The sequence below is a fragment of the Canis lupus genome, chromosome 1 (assembly GCF_011100685.1).
Source record: "Canis lupus familiaris isolate Mischka breed German Shepherd chromosome 1, alternate assembly UU_Cfam_GSD_1.0, whole genome shotgun sequence".
NCBI classification, from domain to species: domain Eukaryota; kingdom Metazoa; phylum Chordata; class Mammalia; order Carnivora; family Canidae; genus Canis; species Canis lupus.
The window spans coordinates 61,098,564-61,115,887 of record NC_049222.1 but is presented as its reverse complement, the minus strand read 5'-3'; the positions used below and the strand labels follow the sequence as shown (position 1 = coordinate 61,115,887).

At 35.2% G+C, this 17,324-nt stretch overlaps 1 long non-coding RNA gene across 1 annotated transcript in view; it reads right to left on the bottom strand.

Annotated features, from left to right (window-relative positions):
* LOC119875966 overlaps positions 1-17,056 on the bottom strand; it is a 62,731-nt gene extending 45,675 nt beyond the window's left edge. Inside the window, exons 1-2 of the long non-coding RNA XR_005353856.1 lie at positions 16,781-17,056; positions 14,864-14,920 (exon numbers count right to left, since the gene is read on the bottom strand). This is a non-coding gene — a long non-coding RNA (uncharacterized LOC119875966). The remainder of the gene's footprint in view (positions 1-14,863; positions 14,921-16,780) is intronic.
* Between the last annotated feature and the right edge of the window lie 268 nt (positions 17,057-17,324).

Here is a 17,324-nt window from a genome sequence, read left to right as displayed (position 1 = left end):
ACCATCAAAAATATGAGTTTGAACTGTGTGATTCTACTTATACATGGATTCTTTTGATAAATACAGTATAATACTGTAAATGTATTTTCTTTATGATTTTCTTGACATTTTCTTTTCTCTTGATTTTTTTCGTTTTTTTTTTTAAAGATTTTATTTGAGAGAGAGTATGAATAGGGGGGAGGGGCAAAGGGAGAGGGACAAGCAAACTCCCCACTGATCAGGGAGCCCAACATGGGGTTCCATCCCAGGACCCTGGAATCATGACCTGAGCCAAAGGGAGATGCCTAACCAATTGAGCCACCCAGGCACAGCTCTCTTGCTTGATTTACTATTAGAATACACTATATAATACATATAACATGCAAAACGTGTTAATTGACGATGTTATTGGTAAGGCTTCTGGTCAGCAGTTGGCTATTAATGGTTAAGTTCTGGGGGGGGTCATACATTATGTGTAGATTTTTGATTGCATGGTGTGGTCAGTGCTCCTAACTCCTGAATTGTTCAAAGTTCAACTATATAGGATCTTTTCTCAGGAGGCCGTTTTTAGAGGATGTTGGGTGGGCACAGGTTTGGACAGACATGAGACAGATCACAATTACTGCGTGTGGTCATTTTTATGAAGAAGTTATAGCATGGGATCCCTGGGTGGCACAGCAGTTTGGCGCCTGCCTTTGGCCCAGGGCGCGATCCTGGAGACCCGGGATCGAATCCCACGTCGGGCTCCCGGTGCATGGAGCCTGCTTCTCCCTCTGCCTGTGTCTCTGCCTCTCTCTCTCTCTCTGTGACTATCATAAATAAATAAAAATTAAAAAAAAAAAAAGAAGTTATAGCATGCTATAAGAGTAAGACAGAAAAATTCAATTTATGTGGTTGGAGTGCAAGTTTTCAATATAGAAATAACATTAAAATGGAGAACTTTATGGTGAATGGCTATTAATCATTGCAAGATGCTAGTGCCTTTGTGTTTATGTGTATGTAGTTGGGGTTCACAGGGGTAGATGAGAAGAATATTCTTCCTTAGAGCCTAAGAAAGAAATATGCTTGGCATGCTTTTGGAATAGAGGAAAGGCCATTGTGTCAAGAAACTCCCAAGTAAAGCAGAAGTCTGTGCAAGAATGTTATGTTCCATTTATAAAACAAACTAAAATGATTCATGATTTGTATCATTGATGGAAGATACTCAAAGATGCTCCATTTAATCTTCATGCTGTTTAAGTGGTATAGGTTGAAGATAGATTGTAGTCCTTTGAATGGTATGAGGTAGGCAGGTCAAGATGGCTTATAGAAACAACTCTTCTGAAAATCTTTTCTTTGCAGATGATTGATTACCTAGGAATTCTGCATAAGGACAAGAAACACTTTTTTCCTTTCTTTTCTTTTTTTTTCTTTTTTCTTTTTTTATTTATGATAGTCACACAGAGAGAGAGAGAGAGAGAGAGAGGCAGAGACACAGGCAGAGGGAGAAGCAGGCTTCATGCTCCGGGAGCCCGACATGGGATTCGATCCCGGGTCTCCAGGATTGTGCCCTGGGCCAAAGGCAGGCGCCAAACCGCTGCGCCACCCAGGGATCCCTTTTATTGGTTTTTTTCGTTTTGGGTGTGTTTGTTGGGTGGGGGGGGGGGGGGGGGGAGGGGAAAGGGAAGGGGAGGGAAGGGAAGGGAAGGGGAGGGGGAGGGGAGGGGAAGGGAAGGGAGGAGGGGAAGGGAAGGGGGAAGGGAAGGGAAGGGGAAGGGGGAAGGGAGGGAAAGGAGGGGGAAGGGCGGGGGGACGGGAAGGGGGAAGGGAAGGGGGAAGGGAGGCGGGAAGAGGGAAGGAAGGGGACGGGAAGGGAAGGGAAGCCTCCTTCCTTTCAGAACTTCCTTCTCCGCTCCCTCCTCTTCTTCTGTCCTCTCCCCTCCCTCCCTCCCTCCCTCCCTCCCTCCCTTCCTTCCTTCCTTCCTTCCTTCCTTCCTTCCTTCCTTCCTTCCTCTCTCTCTCTCTCTCTCTCTCTCTCTCTCATTGTCTTAAAGTTTTAATTTAAATTCCAACTAGTTAACATGCAGTGTAATATTGGTTTCAGGAGTACAATATAGTAATTCAGTAATTCTATACAATACCTGGTACTCATCATGACAAGTGCACTTGTTAATCCCCATCATCTATTTCACAGATCTCCACAGCTACATCCCTTCTAGTAATCATCAGTTTGTTTTCTGTAGCCTGTTTCTTCATTTGCACCTTTTTCTTTTTTCCCCCTTTGCTTGTTTGTTTTAAATTTCATGTATGAGTGAAATCATATGGTATTTATCTTTCTCTGACTTATTTCGCTTTGTATTATCCTTTCCAGATACATCCATGTCATTGCAAATGGCAAGATTTCATTCTTTTTTATGGCATAATAATATTCCATTGTGTGTGTGTGTGTATATATATATATATATATATATACACACACACATATACACCACAACTTCTCTATCCACTTATTAGTCTATGGACACTTGGGCTTTTTCCATAATTTGGCTTGTGTAGATACTGTTACTATAAATAGTAGAGTTCATGTATCCCTTGAATTATTATTTTTGTATTCTTTGGGTAACTACCTAATAGTTCAATTGCTGGATTACAGGGTAATTCTATTTTTAACTTTTTGAGCACCTCCATACTATTTTCCAGAGTGGCTTCACCAGTTTGCATTGTCACCAACAATGGAATAGGGTTCCTCCTCTCCACATCCTTGCCAACACCTGTTTCCTGTGTTGTTGATTTTACTCATTCTGACAAGGTGTGGGGTGATATCTCATTGTAGTTTTGATTTGCATTTCCCAGATGATGAGTGATGTTGAGCATCTTTTCATGTGTGTTTGCCATCTATCTGCCTTAATTGGAGAACTATCTGTTCATGTATTGTGCCCGTTTTTAGTTGGATTATTTGTGTTTTGTGCGTTGAGTTTTATATTCTTTCAATATTTTGGATACTAACCCTTTATCAGCTATGTCATTTGCAAATATCTTTTCCTATTCTGTAAGTTGCCTTATAGTTTTGTTGATTGTTTCCTTTGCTGTGCAGAAGACTTTTAATTTGATGAATTCCCAATAGTTTATTTTTGCTTTTGTTCTGTTGTCCCAGGAGAAATATCTAGAAAGAAGTCACCATGATAGATGTCATAGAGGTTACTTCCTGTGTTCCTTTCTGGGATTTTTATGGTTTCAGGTCTCTCATTTAGGTCTTTCATCCATTTTGAATTTATTTGTGTCTATGGTCTAAGAAAATGATCGTTTCATTATTTTGCATTTTGCTGTCCAGTTTCCCCAACACAATTTGTTGAAGAGACTCTTACCCACTGAATATTCTTTTATGCCTGTCAAAGATTAATTGATTATATAGTTGTGAGTGCATTTCTGGGTTTTCTGTTTTTTTGTTTTGTTTTGTTTGTTCGGTTCTGTTTTTTAAGTAGGCTCCACACCACGCCAGGAGTGCCATGCAGGGCTTAAACTCATGACCCTGAGATCAAGACCAGAGCTGAAATCAAGAGTTGGACACTTAGGCACCCCTGGGTTTCTGTTTTGTTTCATTGATCTGTGTGTCTATTCTTGGGCTGGTAGCATACTGTTTTGATCACTACAACTTTGTAATGCAACCTGAAGTCTAGCATTAGATGCCTCCAGCTTTACTTTTCTTTTTCAAGTTGCTTTGGCTATTTGGGATCTTTTGTGGTTCCATAAAAATTTTAGGATTATTTGTTCTAGTTCTGTGAAAAATACTGGTGGTATTTTGATAGGGATTGTATTAGGTGTGTAGATTGCTTTGGGCAGACATTTTAAGAATATTTGTTCTTCCAATCCATGAGCATGGAATGTCTTTCCATTTCTTTGTGTTACCTTCAATTTCTTTTATCAGTATTTTATAGTTTTCAGGGTATGGGTCTTTTATCACTTTGGTTAGGTTTATTCCTAGGTATCTTACGGTTTTTGGTGTAATTATAAATGGAATCAATTACTTAATTTCTATTGCTTCATTATTGATGTATCAATATACAACAAAGTTGTGTTTGTTGATCTTGTATCCTGTGACCTTACTGAATTTGTGTATCAGTTCTAGTGTTTTTGTTTTTGTGGAGTCTTTCAGGTTGTCTATATAGAGTCTCATGTCATCTACAAATAGTGAAAGTTTTACTTTCTTAATGTTGTCTTTACCTAGTTTACGTATTAGGAAAATGCTGGCTTCATAGAATGAATTTGGAAGTTTTCCTTTCTTTTCTACTTTTTAGAATAGTTTGAGAAGAATTGACATTAGGTGTTCTTTAAATATTTGTTAGAATTCTCCTATGAAGCCATCTTGCCCTGGACTTTTGTTTGTAGGGAGTTTTTTTTGATTACTGATTCAATCTTTGCTGGTTATCAGTCTGTTAAAATTTTCCGTTTTCTGACTGTTTCAGTTTTGGTGGTTTATATGTTTGTAGGAATTTATCCATTTTTTTTTTCAGGTTGTCCAGTTTGTTAGCATATAGTTTATCGTATCTTCTTATAATTGTTTGTATTTCTGTGGTAGTGGTTTTTTCCTTTCTCATTTGTGATTTTATTTATTTGGGTCCTTTCTCTTTTCTTTTTAATACATCTGAATAGAGGTTTATCAATTTTGTTAATTTTTTCAAAGAATCAGTTCCTAGTTTTCTTGATATGTTCTATTTTTTGTTTCTAAATCATTTATTTCTGCTTTAATCTTTATTATTTCCTTCCTTCTGCTGTCCTTAGTCTTCATTTGCTGTTCTTTTTCTAGCTCCTTTAGGGATAAAGTTAGTTTTTTTTATTTGAGATTGTTCTTGTTTCTTATGTTAGGCCTCTAGTGCTACATACTTCCCTCTTAGGACCACTTTTGCTACATCTGAAAGATTTTGGACCATTGTGTTTTCATTTTCATTTGTTTCCATGTATTTTTTAAAGTTTCTTCTTTGATTTCCTGGTGACTCATTCATTCTTAGTAGCCTGTTGTTTAACTTCTATGTGTTTGTGGTCTTTCCATTTTTATTCTTGTGATTGACTCCTAGTTTTAAAAGCATTGTAGTCAAAAAAGGTGCATGGTATGATTTCAGTCTTTTGTTATTTGTTGAGACCTGATTTTTGACCTAATTTGCGATCTTTCTGGAGAATGTCCCATGTACACTTGAAAAGAATATGCATTCTGCTGTTTTAGGGTGGAATGTTCTGAATATATCTGTTAGGTCCATCTGTTCCAGAATGTGATTCAAAGCTACTATTTCCTTTTTTATTTTCTGCTTAGATTATGTGTCCATTGCTGTAAGTAGAGTGTTAAAGTCCCTACTGTTACTGTTTTTTATTAATTAACTCCTTAATGTTTGTTATTAATTGTTTTTTATATTGGGGTGCTCCCATGTTTGATGTATAAATATTTACAATTACATCTTCTTGTTGGATTATCCTTTTATTTTGATTTGGTGCTCTTCTTTATCTCTTGTTACAATCTTTGTTTTATAGTCTAGTTTGTCTCATTGAATATTGCTACTCTGGCTCTTTTTCTGACAGCTTGTGCATGATCCAAGTTTTTCTGTCCCCTCACTTTCAATCTGCAGATATCTTAAAGTCTAAAATGAATCTCTTGTAGGCAATATTGATGTCTTGTTTTTTTATTCATTCTGACATCCCATGGTTTTTAACCTGAGCATTTAACCCATTTAAGTTCAAAGTAATTATTGATAGACATATATTCTGCCATTTTGTTACTTGTTTTGTCATTGTTACTGGAGATTTCTCTGATCCTTTCTTGTCTTTGTCACTTTTGATCTCTCTTTTATACTCAGAGAGTCCCCATTCATATTTCTTGTAGGGTTGGTTTAGTGGTCACAAACTAAACATTTACATTAAGAAGGTAAAACTTTCACTATTTGTAGTTTTCATTTGGGATAAATTCTTATGTCCTTTAGTTTTTGTTTAACTGATAAACTCTATCTGTTATATTCTGAATGGTAATCTTGCTGGATAGAGTATTATTGCCTGTAGATTTTTCCCATTCATTACTCTGACTATATCATGCCACTCTCTTGTGGCTTGCCAGGTTTCTGTTGAGAAATCTCCAGCTAGCTCTATGGGTCTTCTTTGTAAGTTAAAGACTTCTATTGTCTTGCTGCTTGTAAAACTTTTTGTTTATCATTGTATTTTGTAAATTTAATTATAGTATGTCTTGGTATTGGGCTACTCTTTTTTTTTTTTTTAAGATTTTATTTATTCGTGAGAGACACAGAGAGAGAGGCAGAGGCATAGGCAGAGGGAGAAGCAGACTCCCTCTGGGGATCCTGATGCGAGACACCATCCCAGGACCAGGATCATGCCCTGAGCCAAAGGCAGATGCTCAACCACTGAGCCATCCAGATGCCCTGGCCTGTTCTTTTTTATTTTGATGGGATTTCTCTTTGCCTTCTGGATCCATATGTCTACTTCCTTCCCTAAATTACGGAAGTTTTCAGCTGTTATTTCTTCAAATATATTGCCCCCTTCTCTCTCTTTTTCTTCTTCTAAGACTCCTATAATATGAATATTATTACATCTGATGCAGTACTGAGGTCCCTAGTCTATTCTCGTGTTGCACAGTTCTTCTTTTGTCTCTTTTGCTCAGCTTCATTATTTTCCATCATTTTGTCTAAGTCACTAATTCATTCCTCTGCTTATTCTAGCCTGCTGTTCATTGCATCAAGCCCATTTCCAATCTCCCTTATTGTGTCCTTCATCTCTGATTCTTTTTTATCTCTTTTATCTCTGTGATAAAGGTCTCACTGGTGTCTTATATTCTTTTCTCAAGCCCAGTAAGTGTCCATATGATTGTTCTTTAAATTCTCCACTGACATGTTACTTATATATGTTTGGCTTAGGTCTCTGGCTCTCGCCTTACCTTGTTCTTTCATTTGGGATAAATTCTATGTCCTCACGTTTTGTCTAAGTCTCTGACTCCTCTGTTTTAGAAAAGCGAATTATATCTCTTGTTCCTAAAAGTAGTAGCCTTATGAAGAAGAAGTCATGTAATGCCGAGGGCCTGGCACTTCGGGGCATGTTTCTGTTATGTGCTGTATATGCTCTCCTACTGTGTTTTGGCTACTCTGTCCCTCAGACCATTCGTCTGCAGAGGCTCTCCTTGCCGGCTGTGGGCAGGGTTTTGCCCCTGGTCTGAATGTCAGGGGTTTTAATGAGGTTTGCTCTGGTCTATTTGTAAAATGAGACTTGACACCACTTCTACCAGAATTGAGGCCCTGCAGAACTGTGGTTGGGAGACGTGATGTGAGCAGGGGTTTGTGCTGGTCTTCTAGGTCCCCCACTGCATTGGGACTAAGGCAGAATTGACTGAGGGGCAGTCTTGCCATATCTCAGTTGGGTGGAGGTTGGTGTAAGTTAGGCAACCAGTGTCAGCACTGTACAGCTTCCCTCAAGTGTTAGTTCTGTGTTTTTTTCAGAGGTACAGAGGCAGGAGATGGCATTGGCCAGTTCCTTGTTCCCAGAGAGGTGTCTCTGAATGCTGCCTCTCAGGAATGCACTCTGAAAAAAGTGAATAATCTCTGCTCTGTGTGCGTAGGTGTTCTTTATTTTTTTTTATTTTTTATTTTTCCTAGGTGTTCTTTAGATTGCTATTTCCACAGTCTGTCCCCAGATTGTTTGCCTGCCTTCTCTGGAGGAGCAGTGCAATGCCTTCAGGGCTCTGTCCTAACCAAGCCTGCTGACTTTTAAAACTCCAGTCTTGGGGTCCCTGGGTGGCTCAGTGGTTGAGCATCTGCGTTTGGCTCAGGTCGTGATCCTGGAGTCCTGGGATAGAGTCTCACATCAGGCTTCCCGCAGGGAGCCTGCCTCTCCCTCTGCCTGTGTCTCTGCCTCTCTGTGTGTTTCATGAAAAAATAAATAAAATCAAAATAAATATATAATAAAACTCCAGTCTTTAAGCCCTGCTAGTTATAAGAAACCATGAAATTAAGCCCCTCTCATTTCCTAAACCAATGGCTTTGGGGAAGTGTTCTTGTGTGTTCCTGTCCCTCTAGCCCTCTACCCTCTGATCTATTTCTCTCCTAAACCAAATCTCTGTACTTCCTACCTTCTTTGATATAGCTAGCTAGCCTCTTCCTCTCCCTTTAGTTTCTGGGGTATTTAGGATGATTTGATAATTATCTAGTTGTGTTTGTGGGATGAAATGAGTCTAGGGTTCTCCTACTCTGTTGCCATCTTCCCAAGCTCTCAAGAAACATTTTCTTACAGTTTTTTTTTAATTTTAAATTCAATTGATTAACATTTAGTGTATTATTAGTATCAGAGGTAGAGTTCCGTGATTCATCAGTTGCATATAACATGCAGTTCTCGTTATTATCAAATGCCCTCCTCAATGCCCATCACCCAGTTACTGCATCCCCCTCTAGCAACTGTTTTTTATTGTTAAGAGTTTCCTATGGTTTGTGTGTCTCTGATTTCATCTTATTTTATTTTTCCCTCCCTTCCTCTATGATTCTCTGTTTTCCAAGCAACATTTTTTTTTTTTTAAAGGAGGATCTATGGAAGAATTTTATGGCCTCCAAAGTCTGGGATTCATATCAAGAATAGACTGGAATCAGGGATTCAAGTTCTGTGTAGATCCCACAAATCACTCTTTATCTTTCTTGCATTTCTAAATTGAATCTTAAGTCTATCTCTACTGTATTTTCTTTTTCTTAGTGAACATTCTTTGAGTAAGACCTCATCTCAACCCAGAAAACATATTGTTTCATTTTGTATGTAAAGTCACACATTTTAAAAATGACATAATTATACAAGAGTAAAATTTACATTTAAAATATTCATAAGGAACTAAAGTAGTGAAGGCATATTTATTCAAAGCAGTCATGTAAAATTCAGAAATTCAAAAGCTTATCAGTAATAACCATTTGGTTGGTATTTAAATAATGTTCAAATGTGGAAACATAAGTTAAAACAGATTCCAGGCACTTGTTGAAATCACAAATTTAAGAGTTTTCATTGTCAAAATTATAATTTCAATAAGTTTAATGTTTTTGTCTTTTTCTTTGCGAAGGGATCTAGTTCTCAACATATATAATAATTAGAATGAGAAGGTTGATATTAACTATGGCCACTCTGATCTCTTGAAATCCTCGCTATGTATCTTTAGTAAACTAATTTTTTGTCTTTATGATGATGCTAAATTTATCAGCTGATTTCTAGGTTCTAGCCTATTATTAACTGAATTCATAAGTAAAAATAGAAGTCCTTAGATGGACATGCTTCTTACTTATTTTCCCAAAGAAATTCAAATCTGCCTACAAAAAGAAAACAGTGAGGAGGAATCTGTATTTGAAAGGCAAATAAATAGAACATGGAAAAAAAAATTGGAGAAACTGGAACATGTTAAATATTCTGGTTCAAAACCAGCAGAACCAGTAAAAAATAAGAGAGAGGATGATGCAGAAGAGAAAGGAATAATTGATAAAGCGTGTAGTCTTAGGGAAGGTAAGAGAGAATGATATCCATTGACACATGTGAGATTGGTCTCTGTAGGGGAATGGACCTATCTCCTTTGTGTCAGGGGAAGAAAGGTAATAAGGATCAAGATGTTACATAACCCATATTTTTATTTCTCAGAGGTAGAGATGACATTTGCTTGCTTTTCATAATTAAAAATTATCATTCAGGTTTATCTTCATATTAATGCATAGAACTTTGATACTTTAACAATATAGGCAGATCTAATTACTCAGCAGGGAAAAAAAATAGAAGTTCTGTGGAAGATAGTTGCTATGGTTATCTTCATGTAGCTGTAGGCCTAGAAAAGGATTCAAGTGGACAAAACTTTACACAATTAAAATTTATCTTTTACAGTAGAACTTTACTAGAAGTGTCCAAATGCTTGATATCTGACACATTTTCTTTCAAATAATACAAAGAATACTTGTACCTTACATTCTTCCTAAGCTTCCTGTTACTATTTAAATTTTATTTTTTTTTACCATTTACTATTTAAAGTTTATTAAACTTTATACTAAATGGAGTATCAACTTAATCTTGAATCAAGACATGATTTGGATGACTCATATTTCATGCAACTTATTTTTCTACGTATTTCTCTACTTATATTCAGCCCTACCCCACGGAATTGCCTTATTAGAATTTTCTAATATGTTTGGTAAGACTGATATACAGCACAACACTTCTCTTTTCTTTTTGTAAATTCAGTGAACGTATGCAAACTATTTTCTTATTTCTGTTACAGTAATTAGGACTCTCCTTCCCTGATTGTTACTGATAAATAACTTGATGATTACACTTTTCACTTTTCCTAATAAGAGTTTTAGAATTTAGTTTTGAACTTAATTCATAAAGATTTTCTGAACCAGTCATTCCTTCAAGCTTTAATTTTTAGTTTTCTATTGATTTGTGTTGTTTCCCGTTTTATGTTACTTAGGCCATCACAGATACTTTTCGGAAGGGGATAGGTCATCAGTAAACTAATTAATTTTGAACAACAGCTGATGATTACCTTATAAATCTGTTTTATTGAACTGATATTATTACTGGCATAAGATATTAAATTCAAGTTAAATATTATCAGTAACATGTTGAATAGTAATACCATATTAGCAAATTGTGACTGGGAATTATCAATATGACTTCAAAGTCTAAGGTGTATTTTGAAAAACTAATAAATTGCTATAATAGTTTCAAAACAATCTGCTAGAGGAATATGATCAAAGAAGTCATTGTACTTGTGCAATGATTTATGTCACCTTGAATTATCTGGAGAGAGGACATTGAAACCTTGCTCATTTTAGCAACCTTTGTTTTGCAGCCTGACAAGCAGGGTATTTAATATTCTGTTACAGTACATACAACAAAAGCTTACTTAGTTGACATATTTTCAGTTTAGAACCTTCTTTTGATTTAGTATTAAAAAATTATTCTGAATATAGATTAGGCCATATCAAACATAGTTTTAGTTTATTTCTGGACTCTCTTCTTTATAATGGCTACATGTTCTGATATTACCAAAGTGCCAGATTCTCACTACTTCTCTACCATCTATTGATCCCTTATTGATTCATATTGATGAAAGTGTGTCATGGAGAGTTCATGCAAAAGTGATATGTATCTCATTTTTCTTAATCTATTAATAGGATGATAAATGTTAATTTTTGAAGGAGGGATAGAAAAAAAGCAAGTGATTTACTAATAACTTGGTGAAAAATTGTTCTAATCAGCACATTGAACCAGGTGATTGTGTTTAGCAGAAGTGGTTTTAAAAAAGATATTGAGGAGTGCCTGGCTGGTTCAGTCAGTACAGCATGTGATTTTGGGTGTCTGAGTTGTAAGTTTAAGCTCCACATTGGGTGTAGTCATTACTTTAAAAAATCTTAAAAAGATAAATAAAGCATGAAGCAACATTGGTTATGTACAATAAGTTGTAGAGTAAAAGCTTAATTCAAAAACTTAGACTTTATAGTCAGTAAAAGGCAGTATATATTTTATGTAATGATTGAAGATCAAAAGCTAGCTAATATCAAAACTGATTGTAAATGATAAAAAATTGATTAATTGAATTTTCTCTTATCTTCTGCTAATTTCCTAAGTTGCAGTTACTAAATAAACAATTACCATAAGCTACTTTAAAAACATAGTGATATATGAAGTAATGGTTTTATTTTATAACTGTATTTGAATATTAATGAGGTCCCATTTTATATACATGGAAAGCAAACCCCAAAATTAATTTCTATGCATTTTGATTAACATTTGATTAAGTGGTAAATAAATAATTAGACTTTGGGATTTAAACTGAAATACACGCTTATCGTATAAATTAACAGGCTAGCGTGTCTGTGTCTCATCTATGTAAACACTGGTTTAGCTGGCCAGTTAGCTTAGTTACTTAGAAGTGTTATCAATGACTAGTTAATGAATCCAAAACTCTAGACTTGACTCGTAACCATAAACTACTTTTAATTTTGGATATGCTGTAAAATATCTACTGGTAAGTAGTAATATGGAGTCATTACTAGTTCTACTAGAAAATCAAATTAAATCAGATACTATTACTTTTCTTAAAAGGTATGTATTGAATGCTTCCTGCATGCGGGTGCTTTGTATATACTATGTTATTTAATACTCACACCAACTTTAAGTCTCATTTGCAGATTGGGAAACTAGAACTTAAAGATGTTAAGTAGCTTTCCAAGGTCACATGACTAATAAAAAAAAGGTGCTTGGACTGGAATTTTGGTTATCTGATTCCTTAGGACATAATCTTTTCTTTATATTATACCACTTTTCTTTTTTGTATATAAGGGAAAAAGCTGTTGTTATGTTGTTTGTGAGAGAAAATTTACCAGATTCCTTCATGATGTCTTAATAATCACAAGCATGAACATATTTGTTTAAAAGATTTTATTTGTTTGAGAGAGAGCATGAACAACGAGGAGAGGGAGAGAAGGAGAAGTGGACTCCCTGCTGAGCAAGGAGCCCAATGTGGGTGGGGCTCAATCCCAGAACCCTAGGATTATGACCTGAGCCAAAGGCAGTGGAATAACTGACTAAGCCACCCAGGTTCCTGCATGAACATATTTTAAAGTCTTCTCACGTGAATCACTTTTCCATTAGGAATCATTAGACATTTTGCACACCTTTGCACCATAAAATCATAAGTTTTCATTTTGATTTCAGTTTTCTTTTTTAATAGGTGAACATTTGTGGATGGAATACTGAACCAGTTTTGCAAATCACTTTTTGCTTTTTTTTTTTTTTTTTTGTACAGAGTATGTGGTAAAATAAGAAACAATAACATTCAAAATTCTATTTTTATATATCTCAGACCTCTGATTTGAGACTAAGAATTAATTAGCCTTTTTACCTATTTTCTTTATTACCCTCCCGAGTACTAGCAGTTGGCTTCTATGTATTTGGAGGGAGGGGGTAATTTTCCACATATGAACATCAGGCATATTAGTTACACTGAGAGAACATGAAGTCACAGTAATATTTGGTTTAGATCTGAGATCTAAAGCATGATAATCTGTGCCAAAGACAAATTATAAATTTTTACGTGACATGGACTTAGAGGTCATGTCAAAAGAGTAAGTTTAAAATCCTGGGACCCAAGAGTCTACCATAGAATGAAACAAATGCAAGATAGACAGATGACAATCTTAACCCCATGATTATTTGAGTATAAAAATTTTACAAATATTCACAAGTAGCTAATCATGTGACTAAGCCTATTGAACTGCTCTGAAACATAAGCAGTTTTTAATAGGGAAATAATTTTAAGATTGAATTTTAATCAAGATATTATAGAATGTTTTTTGAGGAAAGTATTTGGTATTCATATCTTATTTAATTAATTCAATGACTAAATGAACTGAACTTTTTAGAGTAAATTTGTTTTTATTTTTGAGAATTTATTTTATTTATTTTTTATTTTTTTAAAGATTTTATTTATTTATTCATGAGAATACACATAGAGAGAGAGAGAGGCAGAGACACAGGCAGAGGGAGAAGCAGGCCCCATGCAGGGAGCCCAATATGGGACTCGATCCCGGGTCTCCAGGATCACGGCCTGGGCCGAAAGCGGCGCTAAACCGCTGAGCCACCCAGGCTGCCTTTATTTTTGAGATTTTAAAGATTAAAACACACATATACATACACACACATGGGGGGACATGGGTCCACTAAGCATTAATAATTAAAATATTGTTTATATCTTTATATATTTGCAGGTAAACTATAGTTAATTTAAAAAATGAAAATGAATTCCATGTATATATCCCTTGAAAATACTCATTTGTGTCTCTAATTCTGGAGTGCAGCATAGTGTATAATTTTTGAGAATACTTATTAAAAAGGAAAATATCTATAGTTGTGTGTAACTGTCGTGACTTTGGTTTCCAGCAGAATGTACTAAAAAGTGTAGCAAAGACTTTATTTAACAAAATAAAACCTCATACCACATTCACTGCTTTGATTTATCACCATTATTTTTGACTTGGAATATCCCTCCCTTGACATGCTATTTTATGCCTTGTGATTCAGAGTGCCCTTTTATAGCATGTTGCAGTACTTCAGAAAGGAGACAGCCTCAATTCCTAACATTGCCATAAATCAGGGAGACTGTAGCTGTGGCAATACTTGCAAGGTTACCCAACCCTAGAAGTCTCAGATTCCTTTTTCTGTTATCACTGAAGATGGATGCTGTTACATTTCTGTTTGTAAGGGCTTAGGTATAACAGTGGCTTGTAAGTCATTTTCTTAAGTGAAAGAGAAATTTTGCCTGGACTGTTTGTACTGTAGTCTTAGATATAATCACTGCCCTCACTTGTTCTAGTTCTTCTTTCCCTTGCACACACACATTACTTTCTACACCTGAAATTCTCCCCTCTTCTTAGACACCTGTTTTGTTTTCTCTACCTTTCATTCTTTTAAACTAGTATTAATTGTTTTTTCTTACAGTAGGCTGATAGTAATTTACAAAAAAATACAAAAATTCTAATGGTGACATTTCAGCATCCTGGCAGGAACCAAGGGCGTAATTTTTGGCTATGAGCTTCTCACTTCTCATTCCCCTTATACCACACCAGATCAGAGATTGTATAAATCTTTAAGCTTATCTTGCTATAGTCTATCTCAAGAGAGGACTATTCAGGTATTCTTGCCAATTTTCTCATTCTTCAATATTATAGGCATTTTTGTATCCATATTCCTTTCTTTTTTTTGATATATGTATTGAATATACTATGTATAGTATTTACTATTTACATTTACTTCTTTTCATTCTTTTTTTCTAGTAATTAGACTATCGCTACTGTATATAATTTCTTCCTTGTTTTTTTCTAAGAAAAGAGTGTGAGTGACATACTTGCCCTGATGTGTGAACACTATAGCAGAGTAATCCTCCGTTTACGGGAAAGTTGGCCTGTGTCAAGCAAAATATCCAAATAAATAAAAAGGATGTATCATAAAATTTTCATGCTAGCATTAATGGGAGTGTAAGCAAGAAATAGTCTTACTAAATAACAGGTATTTCCAGAATATCAGTAAGCAGTAAAATTTTTAAAATAGTGAAACTATTCTATATGAAACCATGATGGTGGATACATGTCATTATAAAATGTACAATACCAAGAATGAACCCTGATGTCTGTAGTCTTTGTGTGATGATTATGTATCACTATAGGTTAATCAATTATGAGAAATGTACCATTCAGGTAGAGGATATTGATAATGGGGATGAGGGGACAGTGCATGTGTAGGTGTGGGAGCATATGGAAAATCTCTATACCTTCTCCATTTTGCTTATGACCCTAAAAGTACTCTAAAAATTAGTCTACTAAAAACTAAAATAAGTACTGACTTACAAAAGCATATATTGATGAATTGCATTAGCCCATTATAAGAAGACAAGAAAATTAACCAAAAAAGGAATATGTGAAAAGAAATATAAAGAACTGTAATCTGCTATTGCATGTTCATTTTATGCCAGATATTATGCTAAGGAATTTAAATGACTTATGTACTTAAAATTCTCTCAGGGACTTTGTAAGAAGTTATTATTACCCATTGTACGGATGAAGAAACTGTGGTTAGGGATATTTAGTAATACACACAGGTCACACAACAGGGAGGAGGAAGGCCCAGGATTTAAATCTAAGGCTGCTTGACTGCAGTGCCTAATCATTCACACACTGAGCCATGCATTCACACCGTATATATTTTATTTTTATACTGGAACTTGGGGATAAATGCCTGTCAATAATAGGAAAGAATTGAAAGTAGATGGAGGGTAGCAGAATAGCTTCATATTTTGGTGCATGTGTACGTATTACTTGAATAGGGTGGATCATATATTTTTAATATGATTTTAGAAAGGAAGCAACAGTGAATTCATAGAAAAAATACATTTCAAGAATAGGAATTTTTTCCCCTAAATTTATTAAAGTCATAGTCCACTAGTTACTTATTTACTACCAAAACAGAAACAAAACTAATTCATCAAAGAGGGTTATGATTCATCTTGCTCTTAAGTCAAGGTTAAACTAAATCTTAGTTTTTTTGTCTTTCTTTATTCTCTTCTCTTCCCCGTTCCCCTCTTCCTTTTTCTTTTTGTTCCTCTCTCTTTCTAATCAATCCTTCAGAGAAGTCTATCACTTTAGTAAATGACCAGGAAAAAAAAAAAAAAAGCTGAAGGAAAATAATAATATATGGGCCACCTAAAGGTCTGGTTTAGAAAGGATGACTCATTATGTACCTAATAATCTCATTAACGATAGGATCAGGATAACCTATAAATTTGTTTATTCTATCAGTCATTCCAGATTTTGATAGAGACTAAATACTAGATGAGTAACTAAAAGATTTTTTTTTACTAGGTTTTACAAACCTCGGAGTAGTTTTGTAGTGCTTTATACTATGGTTTATTTAGTTGGCTTTTATAATACGTGCATTGACATTTTTCTCATGCAGATGTTCATTTACTTACTAGACATATTCATAGTTATTATGAAGACTATTTTAGGAGCTTATGATAGATCATCACTTAACATTTCAACAACCCTGAATAATTGGTGTTAAAATCTTATTTCATAGTTAAGAATGAGACAAATAATTATGGTAGCATAAGGCCATGAAAATGACAGCCAGGATTCAAACCAAATATGTCTGTCTCCACAGCCCATTTCTTCTCACTATAATATCCTGCTTCCTAATATTCAGAAATATCCAGCTGCTTTATCACTTTTTAGACCCATTAAATATCTTTTAAAGTCTGAGACTTTACCTGAAAAAAAAAATTGTAGTTTTGGCATATGTTGTGCAATGTATGCCATGTTGCATACTGTTGACCTAAAAGTAAGTTAAACCTCTCGTGGTGATTAAATACATCTCAAGAGAACAATAGAAGCAGCCTAGGACCTAAAGTTAGTTTGGTTTCATTCTTTTATAAGGAGAACTTAGATCAAGTGTGATGTAGTTTCATCAGAATGAAAATAACCTGAGCATTCTGGAATGCATGGTAATAGAAGGGAATGTTGAAAGACCTGTCAGCTTCTTTTAGTGAAACAGTAACAATAATGAAGCAGTGCATAGAGGCTTCACACCTCTTAGCAAAGATAAACAGAAGCCACACAGTGTTCTTAAAAATGTGAATGGAAGGAGCAATATAGGGTCTACATCTCTTTCCTATTTAAAAACAGTAAAACTATTTTCAGTAAAACTATTCAAGACTATGTCACCCACCATTACAGTTATTCAAGTTGATTTGAGATATAATAGTTATAGCTCTCCGATTGAATATGCTCTTCTTATATTAGGAATGATTTAGG